Genomic DNA, 27,485 nt, shown 5'->3' on the forward strand with positions numbered 1-27,485 from the left:
TTGGAGAAGAGCAAATCTCTTCTACAGTGCTAGATGGATCCGAGGGGTCATGATTCTCAAGAATTTCAACCCAGGTGTCTCCTTTCCAAGTCTCAGGGCTCACCTTGCATGGCTCACCTGCTGGGGTTGGGAATTCAGTATCTCTTTTCTGGACCCCTGCTTTCCTTACAATTCAGTGTTGAGCCCAATCTTAAGCTTTTTCTACCCTCTGGCTGCATTAGATGAGAATCTCTTTACATGCTTCCAAGGAAGCCCTTTGACTTTTGCATTTAGTTTTAAATGATAAATCCCTTTCAGATTATCCTTGAATTTCTACAGCACATTAGTAGTAGTCAACAGAAGCTGTCAGATTCTATAATTCTTATCATTATTTTTTCCCTAATACTCTCAAGTACCTAAGACACTGCACCTGCCAGTGCTTTCTGACACACAACTGTCTCATCTCAGTTAACCACAGGTAAAACTTTTAATAATCACACCACTGCAGCATGCCAGGAATTGTCAGTACTCTAGATACCACCAATGAAGCAAGCCTTATCATCAGCTCCCCTCAATTCCATTTTTCTAATTTGCTTTCTAGGACCACCTGTTGAGTTCCCCGGGACACAGACCTGAGATAAAGATGTGCTGGCAGGAGGCTTTTGGGGCATGTGCTTGGACATGATACCTATAAGGGAGTGAGAGAAGCAGGATTGGGCTTGGGAGAAGTTTTGCTCTCCTGTAGTTTCAGCAGGCTTCAGTTGAATCCTTAAGTTGTTTTAGACCTAGTATGATCTTTCAGAGTTGCCCCATATGGTGGCCAGAGGGCTGAGCCCTTGTATCTCTGCATTGGTTGGTAGCTGGAGGCTACGTTATTCTTAGGAAGAAGTGTTATCTTCCCCCTGTACCTGAGGTTAATTCATTGAGAGGGACTCAGCTGTAAGCCATCTGCAGCTGGCCCACCCCCTAGCTGAGAATAAAGCTGTGAAATCTGAGCTTTGGTCTTGAGAGCGAGATCTGGGCAGTGTACGCCAGGAATCACTCGAAACGCGTACATACTTTTACAATTTATGGGCCGTTTCACCTCATATTACTTTTAGTCCCAAAGGAGAACAAATTAAACATGGAGTTATTTAATAATATCCTTGAAAGAACCTTAAACTTGCATCTCGTCTGCTGTATGCAGGATTTAGATCAAGAATCAGAGATACAGGTAAGATCTTTGCTCAGGGGAACAGCAGCTATTGCTGCGGCCTAGAGTTCTGGTCTTCTGCTTTCACCTCAGTTTTCCTTTTACTCTTGGGATCTTTCAAGTTTAGAGAACTCTATTATTGCACATTGTGTCACATAGTTAAAATTTTTAGAATCTGGTCCCTACTGCAGTATACCATAGATATTAGTGCAGTGATTGCTGTTTGCCTTTCAAGACAATTTGTTCTTTCCCTCTCATTTTCTAGAGACACTGTTGCTTTTTTGTAGGACCAGGATATTAAACAGGTTAAAATTGTAAGCTCTAGGAGGAAATTGGTAGTCACATGTGAGCTATTGTACTTTTCTTCTCGAAAATTATCTCGGGTTGTTTTTTTTTGTTTGTTTTTTTGTTTTTTCTTCTGAGTTAACAAGAATCACCAGGCTAAAAGTGAAGATTCAAATTCTGTTCTTTTGAAATGTATTGTTTTTTGGACTATCTCCACGTTGGGCCCTGAGCATGCTCCTCCCATAGGTCTTCCCTTTCTTCATCTAAAAGGCTGTTTTGAATCTACCCACTCTCAACAACAGGCAGTTTTTCCAAGAACTGGGAAAAGCTTCTGGTCTTTGGCCTCTGTGATTGTCCTTCCTAATATTAATTTAATATTTTCCAAAACAAAGAATCTCTCTGAAATGCAGTGTTTACTTTGAGGTTTATGTGTTTCCAGAACTAAGTGTTTTCAGTTTGATGATTAAGTTCCATAGTCTCTTACTGAGCATTTAGAATGTGCTAAGTATTAGGCTATACAAAAATGTTCAGGATAAATGATTTTTGCTCTTAAGGAACTTGGTTTAATGGGGATTAGATAAAGACTGAGAGGAATAACTTTGCTGTTAAGGAATGTGTTTCCCAAAGTTGTGCACAGGTCTGTGGGCTCACAGAGGAAGCTGAAGAATAACTTTGTTGTAATTCAGACAGTAGAAAGCCATGGTGTTGTTTTCAGAAGGCTGCAGTTAACACCCTTAGGAAGTGGTCAACTAGTTCTCCTAATTAGTATGCTAAGCAGGAATGATTTATAATGCTAGCTAGCAAATACTGTGGACCATGAAGGAAATGGATACAGAAGGTGAATTTCTGTGCATTACTGTAGAATCAGGGAGCAGAAGATTGAGCAGACACATGACTGAGATAAGCTTTCGGTGGTGAGGAGAAGCAAACTTTTGAAAAAATAACACCTCCTTTGGATGGAGACCCACTTGAGCTGTGGGAATCATCTGAAAGTGAGAAGGGAAGCCTGGGAATGAAGCAAAAACAGGCCAGCCCTGCTTAGTTTAATGTGACATGTTTCTGAAAAATATGTTATGTAACATTACCCAAATCACCTTTGTATTGAGAATAAATGCTAATGTCAAAGTTATTACTATTCCATGTTCAGTATGCATTTCTATAGAGACAGCTTTTCATTAGGATTATGATGTAGTTTGCTCGTCAAATAGACCCGTAAAATATGCTGCTATTACAGTATTCACATTTATGTTTGGATTAGTATCAAATGTCACCTCCACTTCCCAGGAAATCCCCAAATGTAACATTTTGTGTTTTAAAATGAAATAGTTTTTTAGAATGCATTATACATAGCATTGTATAAGGAGTTACATTTGCTTTTGTCAGAGCAGCTAATTTACTGCAACTTACTTTTATAGTGGGAATGTAGGGTGAGTAACAAAAAGGTGAGAGTGATATTGATGTCTGCATTTTGCCATGTAGCTGGTCCTTGCATTTGAACTTATCTTCATTATTTGTTTATGTTTCCCTAGCTTTTTTCTTTTTTTTTAAGTATTCTAAAGAATGATTGAATGCCTACCTCTCTGCTAGATTTCCAAATTGTTCACATTTTTGGGCTTTTACTTTGTACATGCACAGTTTGTCCTGTTCTCTTTCTCTCATTTTCTCACAGTATCATTATGGACTCACAGATTTTTTTACAAAAATTGAGTATGTTTTCCATTATTGTCATTATTTTTACTATAAATATATGAGTGATTTTTAAAAAAATTGTTATTTAATTATTTATTTAAAAATTTTATTGGAGTATAGTTGACTTAGAAATTTGTGTTAATATTGGGTATACAGCAAAGTAAATCAGTTATACATATACATATATCCATCTTTTTTAGTAGTTATTTCCCCAATACAGTTTTTTTTCTACTGTACAACATGGTGACCCACTTACACATACATGTACACATTCTATTTTCTCACAGTATCATGCTCCATTGTAAGTGACTAGACATAGTTCACAGTGCTACACAGCAGGATCTCATTGCTAATCCATTCTGAAAGCAATAGTTTGTATCTATTAACCCCAAGCTCCCAATCTACCCCACTACCTCCCCCTCCCCTTGGCAACCACAGGTTTATTCTCCAAGTCCATGATTTTCTTTTTTGTGGAAATGAAAAAGTGTATATATATATATATTATATATATATATTATATTTATATATATTATATATATATACATTATATATATTATATATATATTATATATATATTATATATACATTATATATATTATATATAATATATACATTATATATTATATATATTATATATATTATATATATAATATATATATTATATATATATATAATATATATATATATGAATTAAAGAGCTGTAATACAACCTGTATATGTGAATACTTAACTATTTCAAAAGACTTCTAGCATTTTATGCATTATTATCTTAAAAGATCAGTGAAAATTGGTTAAAATAAATCTGGCATATTTGATAGAGCATAGGATACCATGGAGTATTGGGGTTACATAGGACCTTAGAAATCATTTTATTCTGTTCTTCCCAAGCATTTGTGCCCAGATACAATACTATTTAGGTTGCATGAAATCAGTTTATATCTCTGTGGCTTAATCTGAAGCTACTGTAAGTAGGAAATTGTACCATAAGCTACCAATGAAATCATATTTATCTTCTAAATCTAAATTTTTCTTTATTCTTGATTACACACCAACTTTTGTTGAATATAACATTTAAAATATATTAAATATGAAAATGAACTCAAGTATAAGTATATAGATATTCATTACAGCAGGTCTGCAACAGTGAAAGACTGGAAACAACTTGGATGCCATTCAATAAAGAATAGGTTAAATGGGAGTTCCTATAGTGGCTCAGTGGGTAACGAATCCCACTAGGAACCATGAGGTTGTGGGTTCGATCCCTGGCCTTGCTCAGTAGGTTAAGGATCTGGCGTTGCCGTGAGCTGTGGTGTAGGTTGCAGACATGGCTCGGATCCTGCATTGCTGTGGCTCTGGCGTAGGCCACTGGCTACAGCTTGGATTTGATCCCTAGCCTGGGAACCTCCATATGCTGCGGGAGCGACCCTAGAAAAGGCAAAAAAGACAAAAAAAAAAAAAAAAAAAAAAAAGGATAGGTTAAATGAACTAGCTTTACCATGGAATAGGTTAAATGAACTATAGCTTTACTGTGGAATAATCTGTAGCTTTCCGCAAATGAAGCGAAGTTTCATGTGGATTGATTTCCAGGAGGTATTGTGTAAAAAAGATAAGTTTTGGAATTATCTTTGTACAGTGGCTCTCATTTGTATAAAATATGTTATTCATTCACGAAATTCGTACAAAAATGTGTTTCGAATATCTGCTATGCATAGGATTATTCTAGATATTTGGACTATAACAGTGAATGAAACAAGGTATTCTCATGGAATTTTCTAGTAAAAGACAGATTATATATATATGTGTATATGTATATACACATATATATATATTTGTGTGTACCTACATATGTATATGTATATACATATGAAAACATATATAAAATTATATCCTGAGGTGTTAGGTAGTATTAAGGAAAATAAAGCAAGTTAAGTATGACAGAGACAAACTGGGAGTATGTCTGCTTTTCCTCGTAGGAGTCAGATATAACGAGACATTTGAGAACAGAGGCCTCAAGATGAGTAGGAACAGATTGGAGGGGTTAAGGAGAGGAATACTATCTCTAGTTTTATTATTTTGAGTTTTGAGTCCTGTAGATACTTTAATGAAAATGAAATTAAATTACACTAAATTAAAAAACCCTAAAATTAAATGGAAACACATATAAATGAACCTAATCTGTTATGAAATTGGTGACACAACCACAAAAAGTCAATACTCAAGTAACTTTAAACAAGCCTTTGTAGAAAGCATTCAAAGGGCAGAGTGGCAATAAAATCTTAAACTTTACTTAGCAGGTTTGTTGTAGGTATTGCTGTTGGAATTCAAAACTGTTTTATGTATGTTAGATAAAGAAAAGTGAGTTAATATACTGACCCTTTTGGGAATCAGATTGTCACTGTGAGAGAAGACATTACAAAAATGATACTGTAGTATATGAAGAAGGATCAATGTTAGGGTGTGGTGCTGTACCGTTTTTGTGAGCCTTGAAGCTTACCCTATTGTGTAGAATGTCTAAGAAAAATAAGAGATACAAAATTAGGTACAGAGCCCCCCAAAAAGCCTATTATCTCCACGTGGATCTTGATCTGATCAGGTGCCATTGAGTTTGACTTGAAAGCATGGGTATGTTTTTTTGCTCTGTAAATGGAAAAGGTCTAGAAATAAGAGTACTCTTAGAGCAATGAGTACCCCTAGTGCTCTGAATTTGTTTGCTAAATTCATTCACCAAGAGAAAGAAATGAGGGTCTTTGGCAAAATCATTGCTCCAGGTCTACGTAGGAAAAGTACAAGGAGATCCGATCCCATCTTCTTCTAGTCACAAGAAGGTACTCCGAGACTAAGGAGACCACATCAGGATGCCACAGAGGATAGCTGCATAAGCTTTTTGTGTGACTTTGCTATCTATGTTCACAAACTTACATGCTAATACAAGGTCAGTTTTCCCCAAGCAATGTCTCATTCAACAATCTTTATCAGAGGGCACTGACATTTTGATGGCCAATTACACTTGGGGTCTGAGTTAGATCAAACTGGAAGGAGTTAAGACATTCTCACAGGGCGAAGGGCCCAAAGCTATTAAGTAGGGATAGGGTTGTAGGTGCCTCATTGCAAATCTCGCCCTGCTTTTCAGAGCCCATAGTGGGTGCAATTGTTTCTTTATGAATATCTTGATTGGCTCTTTGATAGCTTTTTCTTGGCCAAGGGGAAAACACAACAAGGTTTATTCTTCTCAATCAATTGCGCCTTCTGCTTTTCTGGTTTTTTCTGTCGACTGAAAAAACAGACAACCTGAGAGTTAAGAGTTAAGTTTTATTTGGGGTGAAATTAGGACTTAAGCCCAGGAAACAGCATCTCAGGTAGCCCCAAGAAACTGCTCTGAGACAGTGAGTGAGGAGCTAGGATGTGTAGGAGTTTTTGCCACAAAGGGCAGGGGAGCAGGAACGAAAGAGGCCTGGGCTCACTGAAACCTTTCCTTTGATATGCACGTCAGCTATCTGGGCCAGTATCCTGAGTTTTCATAGCCTGCGGGACTCCCTGGCTCTCACCCTTGGAGGTGACTGCATTTACAGCTGACTATGACATTCTTTATCCTTAATTACACCAGGTTGAAATACCACCCAAGGAGGAAAAGAGGGAATATCAGGATATGATAAAGGTGAGGGAGAGGTACATGCAGCATACACACATTTTACAAAAATTTGTTGGTGATCTCATGAAACACATATAAATGAACCTAATCTGTTATGAAATTGGTGACACAACCACACAAGGTAAATATTCAAGTAACTTTAAACAAGCCTTTGTAGAAAGCATTCAAAGGGCAGAATGGCAATAAAATCTTAAACTTTACTTAGCAGGTTTGTTGTAGGTATTGCTGTTGGAATTCAAAACTATTTTACGTATGTTAAATACAAGTCACAAGGAACAGACATCACCATGAAGGATTTTAGTGTTTTTCTAGATATGAGGAGATGCAAGAATTGAGCACATAAAATCTTCCCCTAAAATTGTCTATGTGAAGGCTTGTTCTTGCAGTTTTCCCAGTGCACAGAGTGCCTCACTCCTGGTCTCCACCTGAGCTCCACTCAGGGGGTGCTGCAGGTTGGTAGCTATAGCGGCTCATGTTTTACTCCATGTATAGGCTGATGGAAAGTGCCAAACTTCAGTTCACATGTCCATATCTAATGAAATTAATCTATTTATTGGTTTCCCTTGCATAAAATTAAAATGGCTAGCTGGCATATAATATCTTTAAATTATTCTTTGACATTTCCTAAATTTATTTTAAATTCATGAAACCTATTATATCCGAAAACCAGTCGAACCAGAGAAAATAGGTCCTTTTTACAAATTTTTAATTAAAGATGCTACAGGAACAATAATCACCATCTTTCTTATAAGGATCTTTTTTGAGAGTTAATGATTAGCTGGGTTAATAACCTTAAAATTTTAGGGCCATCAGTTTTCCCACGTACTCATTAATCCTTCCAAAATGCCCAAGATGGAAATAATTAGCATTTAAATAAAAGCAGAAATAGTGAGACCCAATAGGATATTGGCGAGATGTCAGAGACAGTATTTAGAGTGAAAATTATGAGAAAATACTGAATGTATGTGATGAATTGGTTGGCCTATAAAAAGAACTGAAAGCAAGTAATTACTAGAGTAAAAGGAAGAGGGGAACAGAAAATAGCAGAGGTTGTCCAAAGGAATAATGACTGGGTAGTTCAGTATCATTCAGAGTGGGTAAAAAAAAAAAAAGCTCACTTGAAATGATAATGGGAAATAGTAGTTTAAATATAATCCTGGTGGAAATTTCACCCAGGTTTGAATATTCTGTACAACTTTTAAATACTATATGTAATTGAAAATTGGCCTTAGAAAAAGGCAGTGTTAACCCCTAAATGGGCCAATAGATTAGGGAGTAAATAAAGGATAAGATTGTGAAGAATGATGCTACCATGGAGCTTGATTGTTGTTAGAGCCTCATTTTTATTTGCCTGATGGGAAATTAATACAAAAATTTTTCTTGTGTAGTGGACCAGAAAGAAAATAGATACATATACTATTGAAAACTCAGAGAAATGAAGGAAAATTCATAATAAACTTGCATTCCCTAAATCTAACCCATTATTTCATGTGGAAATGAAAATATAAGCATGCTGCTGCTTCCCAGGAAGGCACACCTCATAATGTAGACTAAAATTGCATTTACAGTGGATCAACGTTTTGTGAAATTTGAAAACAAATTCTTTAGCTGGTTTAACTGAGACTGGTCCTGTCATTAAGAATATGGAAATAATTTGGCAAAGTCTGTAGAAATTCTTATTTTTTTTTTTTAAATGAAAACTATTGGAGAGCCGGTGAGACAGCTATTTGATTTGGAGTTTAAGAAAATTGGGTCTAGAATATAAAGAAAGCCAGAAGGGCAATTAATATGTATAGACTGAATATGGTTACACAATTGCTCTGAGTCACTCTTAGCACTTAAACGATTACCAACAGAGGACGATGCATTTGAAATTCACTCCATGTTACTCTGGAAAAATGTTTTGAGGCAGACCATAAATCTTGCGCGTGTTTAACGTAAGCATGGGTTCTTTTGTTTTTTATTTTTTGGCATCACCTTAGTCATTCTTAAGTTCCCAAATCATAGAGTCAGGGTTGGAAGGACATCTAGAAATGTCAAATAAATTACTTCTCTGCATCAATTTACGTACCTTTTGTGTAAACATTTCCAGGAACAAAACATTTTACAACTCCCTCAAGAAGACTGTTAAGTCATTCCAGTGTTTATAGGCTCTCACATTTAGGGGTTCTGCTCTATATGAGCTGTATATTTACCCTCTTTCTTCTGTTTCCTGCCTTCTCTCCCACTTCATCCAGCATCTTATTTTTTGGATAGTGTTTTTCTTTATTCAAGTAAATTTGTTCTTCTACATTCTGCAACTCTATTGCATGTTTTATCGAGTGTCCCAGTGCCATATTTGTTTTTCGTGTATTTCTTTTCAGCATCCCTAGATCTTTTATATGTTCTCATAAATCCTCAGTAAGTTTACTTTATTTTGGATTGAGAGCAAATCAACCAAAATATTATAAAATAAGCTGGGAGGAAAATGAGGGATTTGAAAATGTGACTATCTAGCAGGGTATTTTCACCAACTGCAGAATTTAAAGACATTCTTGCAGGCTTAGAAGAACCTCAGTGGGGATGACTGCCAACCTCTCTCTTAGGTTTACTTACCCAGCAAAATTGTTGGGGATGTTTGCTGGCCAACACTATTAGCATACATAAAGCTCTCTGTTGGAAAGTTTACAGAATCAATTAGAGTTCAGAATTTTTTTTTTTTTTTTCAAGTGTGGTTGAGGGACTCATTTAATGAATTGCAATTCAGGATGTTTCTATTCTTGCAGGGTATGCCTGTAAAATATTAGCAGGTGGCACATTAAGGCCATTGGAGATTGTGCTCTTAAAGAGGCATTTATTTAGGGGTATATATTCCATCTAGTAGATTACCACATCAGTTTAGAAATTGTACTGTGTCCCAAATCCTAACTTTTATAAGCTTTACAACATTTTCTCAGGAATGTTCTTCACTTTTTAATATAGAATCGTTATGTAAATTGATAGACAATCAATCCAATAGTTCTTTTGTGAGCTAAATTCTTCATTCATTTATATGGATAATGCTACAAGAGCCCTGTTGAGTTTTCACCATCAAGGCAGTCCCTTGATTTGCTCAGCATAAGTGGATATTTTTGTGTTGAGGAGCACAGTTATTCCAAAAGTCTCTGTTCCTGATAAATATAAAATTATATTATAAAAAATCCTACGTATTCATCAATTTGGGATAATTTAAAACATTTTAAAAAGCAGTATTTTAATGTACAAATTGTTATTAACAGAACTTCGGTAGCCTATTTATTTTGAAAGAGATTTACTATATACAGGATGTATTCAGTAAAGTATTAATGTCTATCAGACAAGAATTTTATTGTAGAAGTAATGCAGAGGGACAGATGACAACTTTGAATGACTCAGGAATAGGGGTGTTGGAAATTTGGCAAGAGAGCTTAAACACACTGGACAAGGGTTTGGGAAACAGGTGAATGAATCAAGAGGCTAATTAAGAATTCTTTATAGCTGAAGAAATAAATATATTGTTAAATTAGAGCTTGACAGTAAGTTGCCATGGCAGATAACTGAATAAAGGCCATTCCCTTTCTTCTGAAAGTGTGCAGAAGTGTTTGTGTGTATGTTATGTGTGTGTGTTCTGTTCTATGGAATCATGAATTAGCAAATTGAGGTATGGACAGTGAGTGCCCTGTTTACAGCTAAGTTAAACGAGAATTGTCTTTTCCTTACTGTCAATTCATAGAATCTTTTCTGGAGCCTAAAGCTGCAGCCTGTTATTATTTCTGTCCTTTGTCCTTAAAAGCCTGTTTTCCAGGTAAGAAGTCAACCAACTTTTTCTGTAAAAGATCAGATAATAAGTATGTTTTGTTTTCTAGGCCACATGGTCTCCATTGCAATCACTCAAATTTGTTGCTATAGCTTGAAAAGAGGCATAGACAATACAGAGGCAAATGGAAATGAATGTGTTCCAATAAAACTTTGCTTTCAAAATCAGGTGGCAGGTGGGGTCTTGACCATGACTTCTACTTCACTTTGTTCCAGATTTCTGATTACGACTCATTAGGCAGCTTTGTCTTTCCTAGAGGTCCTTAGATGATTTCAAATTCTGCTTTAAGAATGTTTGAAAAGGCATTTTTCTGTCCTTTTCAATCAAGCCCAGAGGAGCCATATTGCAGTAAGCGTCCTTTCAATGCCAACAGTGTCTATCACCTGGAGAGAATGAGTAAGGGACTACTTCTCTTCCGGAAGTGCTAGAATGACTCCCAGAGAAGGCTTGCAAGTTGTGGGAGAAAAGCAATGGCAGAAGGCTCGGCAAGCTTTCAGTCTAGCAACTCTCTGTGATTGCAGGCCTGGGTTTCCTGCATGCCGAAGGAGGATATTGGGACTAGACATTCTACAACTTCTCTACCAACTCTAAGATTTTAGAATGCTAAATTAAGGTTCTTGGCAAAGCTGATTCTGTAGGCAGTCTCAGATCTTCTCTTCACTTTTGAGCCATTTCCTCAGACAGAGCAAACAGCAGACACTGGTAACTTTTGAAAGGGAACATATTTCTTGTTTCTACCTTAGGAACTGATGAGAATGATCACATTTGGGGAGTTTGGAACTTGCCATACATTCACTGCTTATCTGCACATGACTCACATTGCCCTTGAAGATTCGCATGGACAGAATTAGGAGTGCTATTCTTTCAAAATTTGTGGCTAAAATACACATCTTTAAAAAAGAAAAACTGGCTTACATTTTTGATGTGATATCTCTCCTTTCTAAGAACCACCTTTCTTTTCACATTTTTATGTGTAAGATCAAAATGTGTCATGCAATTGCTGTCATTTAGGCAGCAATTGCAATGTATTTGTTACTACTCATATATAGGCATAAAATTTTGTGTGAATATGTAGATATCTATATATCTATATATTACTACTGATAGTAATGTATAACTTGGAAGAGAATCCTGAAGACAATAATGAGGCCCAGTTAAAAATTGCTGTTTCCCCAAGGATCTTGATGGCACAAAGGAATATTTTATATGGAAAATAATGACCTTAATGACTCTGAATTGATCAGTAACTTGGAATATTAATGTGAAGAAATTTTAGATGTAATTTATTATGTTTATATTTATTTTTACATAAACACCTGTGATTTTTTTCAAAAGTTATATCTGTTTAAATGAACTATCTTTGTAATATGATACTAATTACAAGTGAATAATATCATAATTCAACTACACCTCAAAAAATAATAAAAATTAAAAAATGCAAGTGACAAAAGGAATGACAAATTTAATTGTTAGAAGTATTTTTTTCTATAAGCGGTACATAAAATAATGGTGTGTTCTTAAAATTCATAGCATCTAAGATTTATAAATATGGTATTATTAAGTATGATGGGATATGTTTGATAAGTTAAAATATTATGAATAAAAAAGAATTGGGGGTAAATGATAGAAAAAGAGATTGCATTTTTCCTTACCACCTTGAGAGAGGTAAAGGATGAAAAAAAATAGAGATTTTGATGTACAGTTGTGAGTCAGAGATGAAAGAGCTAAGATTACCAGGGGATTGAAACAAAAACCCTTGAAGAACATTGATCTTGCCTGTCTTTTACTTCTGTGTCTCTAGCATCCAGAACAAAGCCTGGCAAAGTGCTGGCTGCCCATAATTTTTTGTTGAATGTGAGGTTTAAGTGGCTCCTCGAGCAAGATTTGTACATGGGAGAAGCTGAGACTATGTAGAGCTTCAGCAATAGCCTTGGTCACAAATTAAATCTTCCTTTGGCTTTGAGGGTCAAGAATGTTTATAAAAGCTATTCTTAAACCTGATCTCTGATTTCGTTAGACAAAGACACATGGGTCAGTAGCACTGATACTCAGAATTACAGATGTTTGTACTGAAATGGAGGCCTTGATACAAGATGAGAATTTGATGAGAATGAAGCCTGCGTTATCATTGAACTTAAAAAAAAAAAAAAAAAAAAAAACCAAAAAAACTCAGCTTTTAAGATCTTGGCAAAGCACTTTCTAGTAGTATTCCTTGATGAAACTATCCTTAAAGCATTAGCCTGAGAGAAGAAACCAAAAGCCAAGTTTATCAGTTTCTATACCAAGTTTGATGGAAGCAGATGCCAACTGCACAAAATTCTTGCAGAACTTGTTTCCATATGGTCTCCAGTATGTTTTGTTCCTGCAATTTTTAGTCTAGAATACTTTGGGAAGCTTAGGTGTCATCACCACCCAAGCACAACCAAATTCTTATAAAACTTAAAAAAGTGTCTTTTGAGCTGGAGAATGGATTTCTTTTTTAAAAAATAGATGTTAAGGTGTTAAAGATGAAAGTTTTGCTGGGTTGGCTATTTAGAATGTTAGTATATATGTATACGTCTTCACTTTCTTTAAGATCCTTCTAATGAAGCTATCTAAGATATCTGATAAATATATCTAATAAATATGAAGTTGTCAGATACTAATTCTAAATCAATGTTCTATTCTTTGACATAGTAACTCTAGGAATGAGTAAATATTATACAAGCCTATGTATTCAGAGTTTAGTTGAAGAAACGATGGCAATATATCTTAGGCTACTGTTGTGAATATATAAGGATAATAATTTTGTGGAGAAATTTTAAATGATAGAGAAATGCTAAGGAGCCAAAGATCATTGAGGGCAAGACAACTTTGTCAGAATTTTGGCAGACCAAGCTGGAAGGGTTGAGTATTCCTGTTAAATGAAATCTCAGAGATAGAAATAGTGTACCTTGATGCAAAAGAAGGCAAGTGTCTTGAACATAGTGGAGAGCAAGAATCTGAGAGTAGAGACAAATAGTTGAAAAAAACTAAAACCATTGATGGAGTGAGCATTCAACAAATAATGTTGGCATGCACACCATGTACTCTATCCAGTGCTGGTGAGTCAGTGGTGGATAAGGCAGATGTGTTATACTGCCCTCATGTGGCTTCCAGTTGGGTGTGGCAAACAAAAAAAACAAATGAGCAAATAAATTTAAGAAGCAACTTTGTGGTAAGTAATGGTAGTAGTAATGCTGCTAACAGATGAAGATACGAACTAGATGCAATAGCAGTGAATATCAGAGATAGGAGGGTATTGTTGGTAGAGTGGTTAGGGAAAACATTTCTAAGGAGGTGACTTTCAAGCCAGCATATAAAGGTTTAGAAGAATCCAGATAGGTGAGGGGGTGAGGATAGAACAGATAAGAAAAAAACTAGATTGATGGGTTCTAAAAGCTAGAAGAAATTTAAAGCCCAAAGCCAAGTAAGGAAGAAGGTAAATAGCATAAGATGAATTAGACAGATAGGACCCAGATCGTGTTGGACACTGAGGGGCAGAGCCGAGAAGTTTGATTTCATTCTTAGTACAATTAATAGAAATACTTTAAAAGTTTCAGGTAAGAATATTATCAAATGCGACATATTTTTATAGGATGATTCTGTTGCTTGTGTATATAGCAAATTGAGTAGTGGATCACTCATCACCATCACCAAGATACCACCTATATAGCACTTACTATGTGTCACAGAATATTCTGAGCACTTTATAAATACCCATTTAACCCTCATAACAACCCTATGAGGTACTATAATAATTATCCCCTTTTTTAGAGATAAACTTAGTAAGACACCAGGAGGTCAGTTACTTTGACCAAGTTTACAATGTTATTCGATGTCAAGACCAGGCCTTAAACAGAAGTGATCTGTGCTCTTCATCGCTATGCTGTCCTGTACGTAAAAACCAGAGAATAATGTAGGTGTGCTGTAGTCTGAGAGAGAGATGCTAGTCATTTTGAATTTGAGAGTAGAACAGATGGGACCTGGTGATGGGTTCAAGCTTAATTTAGAAGGAGTGCTGGCAACAGAAAAGGAGAAGTCAAGAATGGTGCCTAGATTTTTTAAGCTAGATTACAGAAAATAATATATGTCAGATAGACTTTGTCCTGATAAACAGGAAAATCACAGAACACTATAGTTTTGAAAAATATGATAGAATATGCTTGTTTAAGAAAAATAGCTTTGATAGTACTGGGAATACGGTATCAGAATTGCAAAATCTGAGAATCAGGGTAGTTTGCATAGATGCCTGCTTTAGTGACTCTTCTGTGAGAACCTGGGGGATTGGGCCAGGCAGATGGCCATAGGAATAGAAAGGAAAGCATGATCACGAAGAATATTTTAAGGAAAATTGTCTTTTAAAACTTATTGGAAATGAGAAATGAATCAGAAGTGTGTAACTGTGGAATCTTTAGTGCGACCTGGATAGAGAGTTTTAACGACTAGTTATTTCAATTCTGTTTCCAGGAGTTGTATAAACTGTTAACCAGAGCTGAATCTAGTTGCCTGGACCAACCACGTTGAAATTAGCGCCCCTACCTTTGAACATGTATCATGCGCAGAATTGAAATTCCACAACTGAAACTTGTATCTTGCTCATGACTTAGAAATAATTCATTTTTAAATTTAAAGGTCAACTTAATATTCACTGAAGTTTTTTTTTTTTTTTTTTTTTTTTTTTTTTTTTTTTTTTAAGTCAATGAGGTGCCAGGGATATAATGATGACCAAAAAAAAAAAAAAAAAAAAAAAAAAATCATGTAGTTTCTTTGTGCTTGGTATATTGGAATGCACAGACCCACAATGCAGAATGGAAAGAACATACATGAACAGGCTGAAAAACAACATTACTTTCCAAAGGTTTTCCTTAAATGTCAAGTCATCAAAGTAAAATATCCAGAGGCTTCATTTGGGGGGCGTAGGAATGGTTTTTACAGTAGCTTTTGTAAAAAGCCTCTTGAGATTTGTTCCTTTGCATTTTGAAGGAAATAATGGCAAAACATGACGTATAAAAATATCAAATGGCAACAAAAATAGAAGTGTTTGTTTTTCTTTATTTAACACATATTGAGTGCTAATTTTTTGTTTGTTACAAAGTACAGATAATTAAGCCTTGTTGTTGCCCTGCAGGGTTTGCTGTTTGCTGCAGATAGGATTAACATGCTTTTTCCATTTTTCACTCAGGCCTAGGCCATGCCAAGTTAGGAGCTGGAAAAACTGCTTTTTTTGAGGGGGACTTCAAATGTTGTTTAAAAGGAGACAGACGCAGAGGAAGCTGTAGGCAGCTAGGTGGAGTGAAATAAAACACATATGTTGGCCCATCCGATAGCTCTGTGAAATCTCAAGTGTGGGGAGGGGAGCGGGGGAGGGGAAAATCTGTCAATGAACCCATGATAAATGGTGTAGGAGTGGCCAGGCCCCAGTGGGGTGGCACCAGACAGTCAATTCTGTCTTGACTGGAAAACTTGGGAAAGTAGGCTGAACACCTCAGCTATAAACATAAGTGGCTCAAGAGCTAATGTCATGCCTTAGAGAAGAATGTGACACTGTGAAAAAGCTACATGAAGAGAAAGATTTGCTCCCTGCAGTAAATTGTAGTTGCCTAGGTAAAAAATGGTCAAGTCTTAGGCTGTCTCAACACTGGTAGACAATTGAAAAAAAGGAGGGTGTGCAATTATCAAATCAGAACTTCAAAGCTAGATGGCACCTTAAAGATCACCTTCCCATGAAAGGGAGAGAGTTCAGTGACACTGAACCAGTTTCCTAATGGCTGGTTTTACTAATTTTTTTTTTTTTTTTTGTCTTTTTGCTATTTCTTGGGCCGCTCCCGCGGCATATGGAGGTTCCCAGGCTAGGGGTTGAATCGGAGCTGTAGCCACCAGCCTACGCCAGAGCCTCAGCAACACGGGATCCGAGCCGCGTCTGCAACCTACACCACAGCTCACGGATCGTTAACCACTGAGCAAGGGCAGGGACCGAACCTGCAACCTCATGGTTCCTAGTCGGATTCGTTAACCACTGCGCCACGACGGGAACTCCCAGGTTTTACTAATTTGTGAAGTGGAGTCCTGATGCTGTTGGAACTCTACTACATTATGTCTGTGTGTTATAAACCATGTACATAGTAAATAGGAAAAATATGACTAGAGCAGACATTCAAGAAATGATAGATTTTGGCAATAGACTCCATGTACAGAGGGAAATAAATGAGTCAGAGTTGAGTCATTAACAGATTCTTTTTTTTTTTTTGGTCTTAGGCATTTATGAGACTCTGTAAGTGACTATGATTAACATTCATTTTACTGTTAAGAAACATATTGGTAAAATAATTTTCTCTCTTGGCCTTTTGTACTCTAACTTGCAAACATTCTGTAGCTAGAAAAGCAATCATTTGAGTTGGTTTTTAAAATTGTGTTCTATCATCTGTTATGCGCAAACACCAGATCATTTATTCCTCTTTTACCTTCTGATCCAGGCTGCCTCTGAATAAAAGATTGTGTTTTGTGTGAAGACCTTGGTCTGGCTCTTTAGTGCCATTCCCAGATCTCCTTGTCATTTTGATCAGCTATGTTTTGCTTGTGAGTGCCTTGTATAGGGAGTTGATATTCAGCAGCATGTTTCAAGAATCTTTATGTAGCTCTTATTTCACATGTACCATTGTAAAAAGGAGTCCAGGCACTTCTGTTTGCTCAAACCGACCTTGGCTGTACCCTCCAATGGATAGCTCAGGACTCTGACCCCAAGTCACCTACTTGTGAACACACTGGTGCATATGTGGCAAAAGGATGTTTTAGTTCCAAATAGAAATTGAATAAAAATAAATTGCAGTTTATTGACTAAAGAATCTAGTTTTGACAGCTTGCCTTCACTTCTGCTAAAGGTGTATTTAAAATGCACACATTTTAAAATCTGTCTTTTCCCTCACGAAACTCCAGTACCTACATATCTTATTCTTACAGATTTATAACATGCCTCACAGGGAAATAGAACAGTCCTATGGCAACTATTGGTGCCCAAGTGAGTATCCTGCCAAGACCTATCACCAGCCTAAAGGGATCAAGCCAATTATAAGATGCAGATGAGTTGCAACAAAACTTGTCTCTGAGATTTAGAAGCAAGGTCAACAGGTTCATGAGCCACCCTATGAATCTCATCAAACATCTTGCATTTGTGACATCTCAATGAATTTGAGCACTCGATCCTCTCAATTGGATTTCCTCCCTAATTTGCTGTGTATTTATGGAGGCAGAAGTGATAAATTTGCCAAGTAGCAGTAGCAGTGGGGTTCCTTGGAGCTCTCTCCAAATCTACCAGTGGAGAATATATCCAGTTTGATGATTATTTTGCAATATTTCTTAGACAAGAAATAAAAGAAACATGTCACTTGAGCTCTTCTAAGAGTCTCAGACTCAGGGCTGATCCTAAACTTGAGCTCAAAAAGGTTCAAACTTGTTCTCTTAGCCATGCTAAGGGATTTGGTTTGTCTACCTGCCACAGCGTCCAGCAATATTGAAACATTGTGTTTAAATACACTGACAAAGGACTTTCTCTGCCACCTTTGCAGAAAATTCTATAGGATCCCAGCAGGCTCAGCATGTGTATTTGTTCTGTCAGCAGTCTCATCACCACCGAAGGGATTGTTCTGTTCTTTTTGTTTTTATTCAACAAACATTTGAGTGTTCCTTCTCTGCCATTCGCTGTGATAGACTTGGTATGTAAATTGTTACTGTTGCATAATGCTAGATAAGCACTCTAATAAAATATGAACCAGCTGCAGTGGGCACAGAGAGAATCGAACAAGATTGTACAATTGTGAATTTGGAGTTTTGGAAAGGTGTAGTCCATTCAAGAAACTGCCCATAGTTCAGTGTGGATCAAATGGCCAGAGATAAGTTTACTGATTCTATGCCAAAATGCCAAACTATGAGGGTCTGCAAAACCACGTGAGGCAAACTCATGAATACCTCAGCCATTTCCTCTCAGTTTGCCTGAGTTCACCTGCCGCTAAAGGATGAGACGGTGTCTGGAACACTGATGCCTTTCCATCACAGAAGTATCCACTTCTCTCTTCTGTGTCTGAGATCATTGTCTATATCAGGAAAGATAGCTTCCTTTCAAGCAGTACAAATAGAAAAGGGTGTTACTATGTTTTGAAGCTCTCAGCAAATTGGGGTGGTAACCAATGGGTAAATGCCCCAGAGCCTACACAGTTTTAAGATGGGGTCCACACAAAGAGGGTCTGCAGTCGAATTGAGCCCCATTTACCTATAGAGCTAACCTAGTTGTTAACACATCCTTTGTAGACCTTTCTCCCTTTCCTGTCTCACTTTTTCCATTATTTACGCCTCCTGGGATTACCTCCAATAAAACCAAACTGCACCCAGATACTTGCTTCAAACTGAGGCACAGTAATAAAGTGTGGACTTGATTCTCTAGGCCATAGGAAACCAATTATGAATTTTAAAGCAGTGGAAAGATGTGATCTGATTTGCATTTCAGAAATTTCAGTGTTTGAAGTGTGGAGAATATATTATAACAGGACAGCACTGGAGCAAGATTAGTAGGAGGTTGTTGAGTTAATCTGCACAGGAAATGACAGTTTTTGGGGAAAAAGACATATAGAAAGGATAATTCTCTAACCATTAACACGTTAATACCACTGTTCAAATTTAGGAGGCAGTCTTTGTAACACTGTAAACAACACAACCTTGCTTCTGGTTTAAGTCAAATCTCAATATTCTAACTCTCATCTTGTCATTTACTGTCATGTATTTGCTTTGTCATCTAATCATAAAATCACTATATGCTCTAGGTTTGTGACCAGGCTTTGCTTTTTGTTAAACAGAATGACTAATGCTTCATTAGAGTCTTAAGAGGGTTGAAATACTACTTCAGAGCTGAAAGGAGGGTTTGGCACCTCTTTCCAAAATGGGCCAAAGGGCTCTCTTTTTGTGGTCTACTCCCATAAGACCCTAAATAAGTTTGCAAATATTTAAAACAACCCAAGATTACTAGTGTAATTTACTGTCATTTTCTATACTTGTATTAACCAAATTATGCTTTTGAGGCTGTTTTAATACTAATTAATTTTCATGCTTTGCTATTTATACAGAGTTCATATTGAAAAGAGAAAATATGTAATTGGTTGGAGGACAATGACCTTTAATTAGGGTAACTGGCTACCCTGAAATTTGGGTAAGTTGGTGATATTACTGGGTTTCAGAGCTGTACTTAGCACTGGCTTGGAAGGAAACCACAGATCTCATGGAGCCTGCTTGTGTTAACTATCCCTGGATGGTGTCCATACCAGCATCTTGCTTTACCTGCTGGGTAGGCTCCAAATGTCTGGGGTATCAACAGTAAATGCATTGTCTCAACCAATTACACATGTTCTCTTTTCAACATGAACTCTGTATAAATAGCCAAGCATGAAAATTAATTAGTATTAAAATTACACTTTCTTTTTAAGATGTACAGTGTAGTGACTTCACTATCTTGCAAAATGATTGCCACAATATGGTTAGTTAACACTTCTGTCACCTCACATCATTAAATTTTGTGTGTGTGATGAGAAAATACACTTTTAGAAGCTCTCAAATATACAATATGGTATTGTTAAATATGGTTACTATGCTGAACCTTATGTCCTCAGAAAATAACTGGAAGTTTGAATCTTGTGATGACCTCCACTCCCCTCTCCTTACAATGCCCCAGACAAGTGCCAATCTATTCTCTGTTCCTATGAATTTGGTTTTTGTTTTTAAATTCCACATATAATTGAGTTATAGTATCTTTCTCTGTCTTGCTTATTTCACTTAGCATAATACTCTCTAGTTTGATCCATCTTGTTACAAATGACAAGACTTGCTGCTTTTGTTATGATTGAATTATAATCCATTGTATATATACTATGTTTTCTTTATTCATCACTCATGGCTACTTAGTTTCTCTGTCTTGGTTGTTGTAAATAATGCTGCAGTGAACATAGGGGTGTGGATGTTTCTTCATGATGGCAGGATCTTATTTCCTTCAAACATATTATATACCCAGAGCTGGGATTGCTGGATCACATGGTAGGTTTTTTTTTTTTTTAAATATGTCAACATATTTAATACGTCAACATATTAATATGTTTTAAATATGTCAACATATCCCTCAAGGGACTTCTCTACTGTTTCCCATGATGGCTGAACTAATTTACATTACCACCAATAGTATACAGGATTCCTTTTCTCCACCTTCTCTTCAATAACCATTTCTTGTCCTTTTGATAATAGCCATTTGTAACAGGCGTGAGGTGTGATAACTTGCTGTAATTTTGTCATTTCCCTGATTGTTAGTGATGTTGGATACCTTTTCTCATACTCATTGACTATTCTGAATATATTCTTTGAAAAAAAAGTCTGGTTAGATACTCTGCCCATTTTTTATTCAAATTATTTGTGTTGTTGAATTATATGAGTTCCTTTTGTTTTTTGGGTATTAATATCTTATTAGCTAGGGTGATTTATAAGTATTTTCTCCCATTCCAGCGGTGGCCTTTTCATTTTGCTTTGCTGTGATGATTTTTACTTTTATGTAGTCCTACTTGATAATTTTTGCTTTTGTGGCTTGTTATTTGGGTGTTATATCATAAAATTTTTGTCAAGAAGATTGTTGAGGAGGTTTTTCCTTATATTTTCTTCTAGGAGATCTTTGAGGCTTTAGATTTAAGTCTTTAATCCATTTTAAATTAGTTTTACAAGTGGTGTAAGACAGGGATCCAGTTTCATTCTTTGGAATGTAAATAGTCTGTTTTCCCAGCAACATTTGAAGAGACTGTCTTTTGCTCCTTCTCTATCCTTGCTTCCTTTGTCAAATATTACATATGTGAGTTTATTTAGCAAATTCATACAAATCATATGATATGCTTTTGTGTTTATGTAATTATAGTTAGGACCTAGGAACAAATAATTATAAACAGGTTTTCTGCTTATGTGACATTTAAAAGTCTGATAATTTTGACCCCACCTGCTAAATTTCAGAAGTCTAAATAGTGAAAGGGTCTAAAACTCCTACAAATTTTCCAAATCCCACCAAAGATGCTACCTTTCTATTTAAAATCCACAGTGCCTGTGCTGATGACTCCATGAGTGTTTCCAGCTCTCATCTGTCTCTTGAACTTTGGATTAGAATATCCAACTGGTCACTGGAGATTGACAACTGATCTTTCATTAGCATCCCAATATTAGTAAATCCAAAATCAAACTCTTAATTTCTTTTCTCCAACATTCTCTTCCTATAAATTTCCCTATCTCTGAAATGGTACCACCATAATTTCCAGTTACTCAAGGCAAAAACCTTGGAATCACCTTTTATTTATATTTTTCTCTTATATATCACTTTACCAGTATCCCATTTTTTTCTACACTCATAATCTGAATATATGGTCCCACAGATTAAAATCATCATGACTTTTGCGTGTGATACTGCATTCTCCATGGTGTAGCCAGAGTAAGGTTTTTAAATTATATAGCCTTTTATGTCACTTTCTTCCTTTCTCCCTTCACTTCCTGCTTCCAAATACACTTGGAATGAAAATCCCACTGGGCCTACCTGATGTCTCTATTGGTGATGTAATTTTCTTCTTGTTCATGGAGCCAAAATTGTTTAATTGATGTTGTATGAACACATCAAACCCATTCCTACCCCAGAGCCTTTTCCTTTTCTCACCCACTGAAATAGCCTTCTGACAAGTATCAACATGCTCTCTCATTTACTTCTGGTCTTTGTTACCTCTAGACAACCTTTCCTGGCCATACTGTCTAAAATATACAACATTATTCTCTGTACCTATATCCCACTATATATTTTTTATAGTTTTTACCTAAGATTATTGATTGATTTGCTTGCGTGTTTTTCTGATAGTCGCTAGAAGCTCCATGAAGGAAAAGTCTTTTTTTATTGACTTGTCCCCAAGATCTAGAGCCATATGTGGTCCATAGTAGGTACTCAGTATTTGTTGAATAAATAAATAAATAAACGGTGAGTGTATTATTAGGGTAACAATAACAACTTTAAGAAAAAAATCATCATAAGTGGTACAAAATAAATTTTCTTCTTGTTCATACACTTGAAAAAATATGTAACTATCAATTGATATATATTGATATATAACTATCAATTAGTGACAGTTTATGAACTCTGGCTCCCTCTATGTTATAGCTCCACCATCTCTCACTCAACTACCTGATCACCTGTATCCAATTGGTAGAAGGATATAAAGCATGGAAGAAAATGCCTCTTTTTTTTTTTTTTTTTTTGCCTTTTTTAGGGCCGCACCCATGGCATATGGAAGTTCCTAGGCTAGAAGTCTAATCAGAGCTGTAGCCGCCGGCGTACACCAGAGCCACAGCAACGTGGGATCCGAGCCATGTCGGCAAACTACACACAGCTCATGGCAACGCCAGATCCTTAACCCACTGAGTGAGGCCAGGGATCGAACCCATAAGCTCATGGTTCCTAGTCGGATTTGTTAACCACTGAGCCATAATGGGAACTCCAAAAAAATGCGATTTTTAATGAGCTGGGCCTGGAAGTGACACTCCCTCTCCTTTCATATCCCTTTAGTTAGAACTCAGTCACAAGGACACACTTTAACTGTATGGGAAATTGAGAAATATAATCCCTTGCTGGGCAGCTGCTTCCCTACTAACTTCACACTAAAGAATGGGAAGCAGTATGTTTTTTTGGACAACGAATTGCTTCTGCCACAATGAATGAATAAAAGAACTCTTAAAAATTTAAGAATAATTCATTTTATATATAAAATACACAATGTTAATATTTGAAAGATTTACTTTCCTATGTCTTGTAACTATTTTATGTAATTATTTTAAAATACAATAATTCCTTATGTAGTTGTGTCCATTAATTATATTCACATGCGATTATAGTAATACTCTATCATCTTTAAGTTGTCTGAGGTACAACTGAATACAAACTAATGAGATTAATATGGTATTCAAGGAATTTGCATGACTGAAAATAGAACACGTATTCTTTTTTTTTTTTTTTTTTTTTTTTTGTTGCTGTTGTTGTTGCTATTTCTTGGGCCGCTCCCGCGGCATATGGAGGTTCCCAGGCTAGGGGTCGAATCGGAGCTGTAGCTGCCAGCCTATGCCAGAGCCACAGCAACGCGGGATCCGAGCCGCGTCTGCAACCTACACCACAGCTCACGGCAACGCCGGATCGTTAACCCACTGAGCAAGGGCAGGGACGGAACCCGTACCCTCATGGTTCCTAGTCGGATTCGTTAACCACTGCGCCACGACGGGAACTCCAGAACACGTATTCTTTACTTCTAGCTCTTCTGTAAAGTTTCCTTATCTTTTTTAGATTATAGAGATGAATTCCTTGGCTGATGTCCCCTTCCTCATTCTTTGAGCAGCATAGGGTTTTCAAAACTTTGTCTGGATTTGTCATGTTGCCTTCTCCTCTGTGTTTATACATCTTTGCCTCTCATTTATAAGAACACTTGTAATTTCATTTAGGGCTCATTCAGATAATGCAGAATAATCTCCATATATCAAGATCCTGAATTTAGTCATATATTCAGAATCTCTGTTGCCATAATAAATTAATAATCACAAGTTCTAGGGTATAGGACCTGATTATTTTTGGCCTATATTTAGACTATGGAAATCCTTTTTCTCAGGTCATTCCTCCAGACCACAGTTTCCGTAATCTCACATTCTAATGAGCCACCTAAATCTTTACTTCTAGTCTGAGGGTTTTTTGTTTTTTTGTTTTTTATTTTCTTCTATTTTTTATTTTTATTTTTTAGATTTCCTGAAACTGTGTTACATGGGTGAACAATGTAAATATTTAAAGTTAGAAAAAAATTTTTGCTATTTATGTTTACCTAGCTCTTAAATACATTGATGGCCATCACTTAATACTTGTCGAATGAGTGGGTGAATGTTAGGGCTGAATGGTCCTCTTTCATGGAAATGGAGGTGCGGACATTGGATCACGTTCCTTCAAGAGGAGTGTAATGTGTGAGAGTCACCAGCAATCTCCATGAGAGAGTGTGGGTGGTTAGGAATTGAAGCTTCATTATGATTCTTTCAAAATTGTCCCTGGTATCAGATATTGCAAAGTTTTATTTTTCTTTGACTATAGACCTAGGATATTTTTACCAGAATGTTTTTGTGTTTATTTGGTTCATAGTCACTATGAAGTGCTTCAGAATGCAACTGTGGACATTCGATGAAAATGACAAGTATATGTTTGCTCAGGTAAATATTAACCCCAACATAATGCACTCATCAGCACATAATTCCATGCAAATGTGGAATGTTGATGGGAAGTAAAAATGTCGTGATGTATTGGCTATTGCATAAGTTTCTCAAGTTAAGAAGAAAATGGTAATATCTTCAGGGCAGACCTCTTATGGTGAAGGCAGTCATGATCAAGTGAAAGGACATTCCCCAGAAAACAGATAGTGTGTGATAGTGATGAATGTGAAGTAAAGCATAAATGTGAAATAAATCCCTAACTGCAAAATATATAACCTCCTCTACTGCTGGTTCCATTTGCAATTCAGTCAAAGAATAAGTGTCTTCTCACAGTGGAGTGCTCTGGTGTTTTCTATTTCTCTGAAAAACTTAAATCTACTTATGAATTTTAAAAAGTCCATGGGTTGGATTTGATTCTTAGCTATAAACACACACATACCTCTATACGTGTCATTTGCAAACTGTTGGAAATCAAATGTTAAGGAAAGGCATGAAGAGGAAAAAAAGACATTATACACAGAGAAAAAATACAACAGTATTCGATGACTTCTAATCAGAAACTAGACAAGCCAAGAAGGACTTCCTGTTGTAGCTCAGTGGTAACGAACCCTACTAGTATCTATGAGGATGCAGGTTTGATCCTTGGCTTGTTCAGTGGGTTAAAGGATCTGCTGTTGTTGTGAGCTGTGGTGTATGTTGCAGATGCGGCTCAGATCTGGTGTTGCTGTGGCATGAGCTGGTGGCTACAGCTCCAATTCAACCCCTAGTCTGGGAACTTCCATATGCCATGGGTGCGGACCTAAAAAGACAAAAAAAAAAAAAAAAAAAAAAAAAAGGAAAAAAAGAAAGAAACTAGACAACCCAAGAGAAAATGGAGTGACAGCTTTAAAGAAGTTTTTTTTTTTGTTTTTTTTTTGTTTTTTTTTTTAAGTCAATTATACTCAGAAAAAAAAAACCTTTCCAAAAATAGAAGAGAATCCACAAACATACACAATGATAAAACTGTATAGAACTCAATACACACATACACTCACACAAAACAAATGAGCCCAAGTAAAACTGAGGCAGTGTGAATAAGATCTGTGAGTAGTATTTGTGTCAATATTCTGGCATGATACTGAACTATAGTTTGCAAAGTGTTACCATTGGAGGAAACTGGGCAAGGTATACAAGGGTGCCCTTCATTATTTACTATAACTATCTACACGTATCTTCAATCACAATTTTAACTAAAAGAAGAAAACCACACACACACACAAAATCCCCCCAAACAACAACAGCAAATGCACTAAAAAGTGAAGAAGAATAAAGGACAAATATAAAATAGTGGAGAAAATTTATAATCAGCTGACTTGTGTTATAAGAAATATTCAAAGAATATGGCAGAAGGGATATGACTCCAGGCAGAAAATTTGATCTATATAAAGTATATGTGGAAAATAAACAGGAGAGGTAAACATTTTATAAGAGGATGATAAAGGGTTGTCTTATGAGTATATGTTAAATTATAAAGCTGCAACAATAACAATCATACACTAGATCCTTGAACAATGTAGGTTTGAACTATACAGGTACACTTTATATGCAGATGCTTTTTAAGAGGAAATACTACAATACTACACCGTCAGTAGTTGGTTGAATCTATGATTGCAGAGTAACCCTAAGTATGGAGTGCTTTTGCTAATTTATATCAGATTAACCCCATATTGTTCAAGGGTCAGCTGTAATTTTTCTGGGGTTATTAGAGAAGTAGAACTGATATCTAAGAAGTACTCTCTCTCTCCTTGTATGATAAAGATAACATGTCATATGTTAAAATTAGTTACTAAATGGTATTGGGTAATTGGCGAGATTTTTGGCATAAAATTTGATCAATACTGCACTCCAAAATTTATTCCAGGCATATCAGTATTTAAATACTAATAATGAAAACATGAAATAACTAGATAAATATTATTGAATATTTTTCTGATCGCACAGTGTTGAATGTCTTTCAATATATTATGTAAATTATTTTCTTAACATTTGAGACAAGAATTTATTTCTAGAAAAAACCCTACTTATTTAGGAAAATGCTTTGATGTGCCGGTGAAATTTGCTACTGGCTGCCAGTGTTCATCTCTCTTCTTTTTCCTGGGCACACTTAGATCACATTTCCAAGTCCTATTGTATCTAGTCAGGGCCATATCACTATTTCTTGCCAATTAAATAATGTGTGTCATTGAGATATGTTATTTTAAGACCAAAGCATTTAAGAGCATTTGTGCTTTTCATAGACTTTGTTTGTCTCTGTTGACCTCTGCTGTTTGAAAACAAAGAGGATGGTAGAAACACAATACAGAGGAATTCAAGTTTCCTGAAGAGTTGAACTTAGTCCTCCTTTTAACTCTACTATGATATGAACTATATCATAGCTAAAAAATTGTTTCATTAAAGCCACTGAGATTTGGAAGTTTTTATTACAGTAGATAGTTCACTCTACGACAAAGTTGTAGGATTTGGCCAGGTCTAAGACAACAACAGAAATTTTTAAGCCATTCTGCATTAATATTAATTTGTAGAAAAAGATCTGTGGTTTA

The 27,485-nt window shown here is 36.1% G+C and overlaps 1 long non-coding RNA gene across 6 annotated transcripts in view; it reads left to right on the forward strand.

Annotated features, from left to right (window-relative positions):
* Positions 1-979: 979 nt before the first annotated feature.
* The window catches only part of LOC146405706 (uncharacterized), a 413,778-nt gene continuing 387,272 nt past the window's right edge, over positions 980-27,485 (forward strand). For all 6 annotated transcript variants that reach the window (XR_014838651.1, XR_014838649.1, XR_014838653.1 and 3 more), the window contains exon 1: positions 980-1,192. This is a non-coding gene — a long non-coding RNA (uncharacterized LOC146405706). The remainder of the gene's footprint in view (positions 1,193-27,485) is intronic.

Source organism: Sus scrofa, chromosome 2, assembly GCF_054392235.1.
Source record: "Sus scrofa isolate SSC_HxYL_T2T_F1_AM1 chromosome 2, Sscrofa_HxYL_maternal_Yorkshire_Landrace_v2.0, whole genome shotgun sequence".
Lineage (NCBI taxonomy): Eukaryota > Metazoa > Chordata > Mammalia > Artiodactyla > Suidae > Sus > Sus scrofa.